Source organism: Mytilus galloprovincialis, chromosome 4 (assembly GCF_965363235.1).
Source record: "Mytilus galloprovincialis chromosome 4, xbMytGall1.hap1.1, whole genome shotgun sequence".
Taxonomy (NCBI): Eukaryota; Metazoa; Mollusca; class Bivalvia; order Mytilida; family Mytilidae; genus Mytilus; species Mytilus galloprovincialis.
This window is the reverse complement of record NC_134841.1, coordinates 82,162,676-82,168,009: the sequence shown is the minus strand read 5'-3', so window position 1 is coordinate 82,168,009 and position 5,334 is coordinate 82,162,676. Positions and strand designations below refer to the sequence as shown.

Sequence of the window (5,334 nt, the reverse complement as noted above, 5' to 3'; positions counted from 1 at the left end):
CAGGATCTTTAACTACAAACAGTCAGAGGTCAAAACGTTTCACGTATTGTAAATTCACCTATTATTTCATATAAAAACACATATTATTTTAAAACATTGTCAAAACTAATTTGCGGTCTGCTTTTGATGAAATTAATGTTTAACATGTTTTAATGGTTATCATGAAGACGTTTTTTGACATGTCATTTCTGAGAAATCATTATTTTCATACAAATATTGAAATAAAGTGTCATACAAAAAATTATTTGCCTTTAAATTGTTAAATGAATTAATAGGACGTAAATTTCGGCTGGGTGAAACACTTTTAACCTCCGACTAAAGCTTATGACAAACCCGGTATGGGTTCGGATGGGATTAACTACTTTTATTTCCTGTCAAGGAAAGGGACAGAACTCCACTTTCTTTCCTACGGTAGAATGGTTCCCTGTCCTTCTGTTTGGCTCTGATATACCTATATGTTATAAGGGAAAGAACCAGCTTAACCAACACCACAGAAAAGAATAAACATCTCTGGAGAGAATTCAGATAACAGTTGTGTATTGCAAGTCTGAGATTTATCAACAACGTGTTTACTAATTTAATTAAAAAAAATACATGGTAATTATAACCTTTAACGTGAGGGTACCCAAATTGCACCTATTTTGACAAAATGGGAACAAACTTGGGGTATGCAATTCCATCAGGAAAAATGCAACTCTCTCACTCAGTCACTGTGACAAGATCACAGTCACCATTCAAACATGACTACGTATTTAAAGACCACATTTTAGAATCCCTCAGCACTGCAAAATATGTCGGTATCACCCTTTCTCACAACATGTCTTGGGACTCACATATCAACAACATTACTGCAAAAGCAAATAAGATCTTAGGCTTTCTTAAAAGAAACTTAAAAATAAACCAGGAAGAAACAAAAAGTTTAGCATACAAATCCATGTTCGAATTAAGATAATGCTCTTCAGTTTGGTCACCTCACACCCAAAAACAAAAAAACAACATTGAAAAAGTACAAAGAAGGGCAGCACGCTACGTCACCAACAGGTACCACAACACCAGTAGTGTCACTTCCATGATTGACCATCTTCAATGGAAGTCACTTGAAACTCACAGAAACATCAATCGACCTCACAACATCATCATGTTCCATTGACTTTGCATAGTTCACAAGTTTAAGTTTGTGTTGGAATCACTTATGATACATGATATTTGGTGTGCAGTTTTATAAGCATTGGTATTTCTTCATGGTGGTTTTGGCACTGCAACATCAGTAATGGCTCATTGACTTTGAATGTTTGCATAGTTACCATGTTTGAATATTGGTACTTTAATTTCAACATTTTACATTATTATGATGATACATATACATGTACATGTATACTGAAATATACATAAAGCCATTGATACACATTTCTGTGTCAACACTTTGTTTTAGAATAACATGAAAATATTTGCGTTCGTATAACAGTATAATGTTGTTGTCGTCATCGTCAGTGTCGTTGTTATCTGCGTCATCCGAAGACACATTTGTTGTCCGGACAATAACTTTAGTTTAAGTAGATGGATCTCTATGAAATTTTATAAAAAGGTTCAATACCTCAAATGAAGGCTGGGATTGATTTCAGGGATGATGGTTCCAACTGTTTTGGAAAAAGGGGCCAAAAACAAGCATTTTTCTACTTTCAGGAGTTCAGCTTGTGTATAAGTATTTCAATTGTACAACAATGTTTAATACCACAGGTAGAAGGTTTGGAGTGATTTTGGGGGTTATGGTTTCAAAGGTTTAAGCATTTTTGTAGTTTCCAGTCTATAACTTCTGTTTAAGTGTTTAAATCTCTCTGAAATTATACAACAAGGTTTCATACCAGAAAGGGATAGTTAGTGTTGACTTAAGGGGGTTATGGCTTAAAACGTTTTGGGAATTAGTGGCAAAAAAAGGGGAAAACTAGTTTTTTCTGTTCAATGGACAATTAAGACAATTTAAAAGCAGTGTAAGGGAGGTAATTCAAAAACATTTAACATGCAATGTTTGGTATGTTCAGATTTACCTCCTTTACACTACTTATAAATTATGTATAAAGGAATGTCAGGTTTTGGACTAATTGCAAAAAAGGGGGATGGTAGTAGTTTTCAATTTTTTTTCCCGAATTTCTTAAATTCCATATTTTTGAAAAGTTTGAAGAAGAAATCCTTGACTGCACAATATTGTGCAATAGAATTGTAAGATCTTGACATTTGTTTTGTGTCAGAAACTCATATTATGTCAAAATTTTTATCAAAATCCAAATTCAGAGCGGTATCAAGCTTGAATGTTGTGTCCATACTTGCCCCAACTGTTCAGGGTTCGACCACTGCAGTCGCATAAAGCTGTGCCCTGCGGAGCACCTGGTTATCTCTCTGTATAAAGTAATGTAAAAGTTGACTTTTTATTTTCAGATGGAGAGATCTTCAGCAAGTGAAAACAAAATCAAGTAATTTATAATAGAGTACTGGGGTAGATAGACGATCACACTTTCAACTTGTAAGTCTAGTAAAGCTTAAAATCAAGTCTGGATCAATATGGAAGATCCTACTGAAGATACAGATAAACAACATCTAGGCAGTGAATTTGTACAAGTGAAAGAAGAACCTTTAGAAATGGACGAACATTGTCAAGATGAGGTTGATTTTATGAACTTGATGGCTAGTACTGAAACTGATACTAACATCATTAATACCTCTCTATACACCAATAATGAGGCTCCTGTTGTAACCGCTAATTCTACTGATGATTACACGGAAAAAACTTTATTTTTATGTGACACATGTTTACAGCCATTCACCAACAAGGCAAATCTACGAAAACACATGCGTATACACGATAAAATAAAACCATATAAATGTGACATATGTGGGTGGGCCTTCGCAATGAAACAGAACATGCAATTTCATCGTCGCATACATACGGGAGAACGTCCCCATCAATGTTCTGTATGTGGTAAAACATTTAATCGATCACATCATGTCGTACGTCATATGGCTATTCATTCTGCTTCTAAAAAACAGTTTAAATGTGAAATATGTGCATTGGATTTTCATAGAAAAGACCATCTTCAAGTACACATGAAAACACACGAACCACCAAATTCTCGTGTAAAAATGTGTCCTTACTGTGGGAAATGTTATAAAGTTGGTGCAAGTTTGGAAAAACATATAAAGGATTTACACAGTGAGAAAAATGAAATTCCAGAAATTACTAAGACAGATACAAGAGGAGAAAAAACTTATGAATGTGGGGAATGTGGAAAGCTATTTGCTCAATTAAAGCATCTTGAAAGTCACATGTTAACACATTCAATATTACCAGAGATTCATGAATGTGATGTGTGTAGTAAAAGTTTTAGCACACTTAAACTTCTCAAAGAGCATCACCATTGTAAAAAATCTCGCAAAAAAACACAAGAAGATAAGAGTAGAAATTGTATATTTTGTGGGAAATTATTTAAGGGAGACAAAAGATTGGAGAATCATATTAAAAAAAAACATCTGAAAGAGTATGGAACTTATGGAAAGGGAGAAGCAAATGTAGATGAGAGTTCTCAATTAGAAAATTTAAAGAAAAAAAGAAATGAAGAAGTTTTAATGGATGAAACCAGTAACCAATGTAACAATGAAACAAATGAGTTTGATACCATGGATGTTATCATTAAAGTTGAACCCGAGGAAAATTGACTCAAGAAATGTGTGTCCCCACTGTGAACACCTATAGGTATCAACTTGTTTGTTATCCTACCACAAAATCTCCACTCGAGGTACTGGTTCACCATATATAACTACGATGAAACTTAACTTAAAGACAGCTGTGAACATCTTTAGGAGTTTAGATATCCATTTGTTTATTATCCTACCACAAAATCACCACTCCAACTACAGTGGAAACTTGAGAGAATAGAGTGACTCAGTGAGTGGTGTACCAAAACTGGTTACGCTTTTTTATGATCAGTCGCTGTTATTTAGTTGTAACGGCATCTATTTTCCTATGTATTTTATTACAGGGGAAACTGCTCAAAGACCACTTTGATCACCAAAGGTATGCACTTGTTTATTACCCTACCACTCCAGATGCTGGTTCACCATATAGCATGATATATACAAGTACAGAGGAAACTTAGTAAATAAAATAAGACTTACCGGGTACTAATAGTTAGGTGAAGAAAATCTATAAAGTGACATTAGTGACAAAAATAAGGTTGGAAAGCATGTAAGAACACTGACTCAAGTAGTTTAAATAGGTTCATGTAGCTGTAATCAATTTTATAGAGTTTTGTCTTGCAACATTAAACATATTGAGAATGAAAACCATTAAACCATTTCTTTATAGTCTCTCCATGCTATGCTTTATTGTGAGGTGCCTTTTAAATTTATGCTTAAATTAAGATAAATATTAACATTAATTTCAAAACTTCAATTTTGCATATAAATGTAGTAACCCATATATGTCCACTCTAATGACATGAATGAGCAGCAGTTCACCTGTCAATATAAAAATTGAGGCAAAATTGTCTCGTATATTAAGAAAATCTGTTTAAATATGAAGTATGTGAATGATTATACTTATTTATACATGTTATACATATACAAGTTTACACAAATATTTGTAATATTTGTAATTATTTTTTCATATGAAAGCTACTGTCACTGGTATATATAGTTACCAGCATATGATTGTTAATTGCTTTTATGTTGGTGTTTCATGGTATAACTATTAAACATGTTAAATGTAAAATGTGTATGTTCAAATAAATATTGTCTAACTGTCTGTTGTTTATCTGTCTATTGTCTATAAAACTCTGGGTTTTTTTGTCTTAAATTTTAGTACATGTAATGTTTATCCAGTGTGGTACATATTATAATGTCACAAATGAAGTAAGGTGTAAAAATATCAGATTTTCATGCACATTTTTCATTGATTTTGAATCAGCATCATCATGCCCATAGTCATAGACAGTAAGAGAATTATAAATTTCTTGTGTCTAAATGTAACTCAAGTAATGCAACTAGAAATGTTGAAAGATATTTTAATATTCTTATCATGTAACTGTCAATGACTGTCATAAAATTAAAGTACCCAATACATTTAATAATTTTCCCATTGAAGGGACATAACTCTGAGAAATCTTGAAAATAACTTGTCTAGTTTTAATTGTATCCTTTATGGTCAGTTTTCATCAGAAAAATAATTCACTTTCAATGTTAATCATTTTATGTGTATCATATCTTCAGACACTTGTATTTTATTTGATAGATCTATTAAAATACAAATTTTCAGGAGATGTGGTATGATTGCCAATGAGACAA

At 32.8% G+C, this 5,334-nt stretch overlaps 1 long non-coding RNA gene across 1 annotated transcript; it reads left to right on the top strand.

Annotated features, from left to right (window-relative positions):
- The first annotated feature begins 393 nt into the window (after positions 1 to 393).
- LOC143073134 (uncharacterized) lies at positions 394 to 4,795 on the top strand. The gene is made up of 2 exons (XR_012977403.1): positions 394 to 597; positions 2,434 to 4,795. It is a non-coding gene; the product is annotated as an uncharacterized LOC143073134 (long non-coding RNA).
- Positions 4,796 to 5,334: the final 539 nt, after the last annotated feature.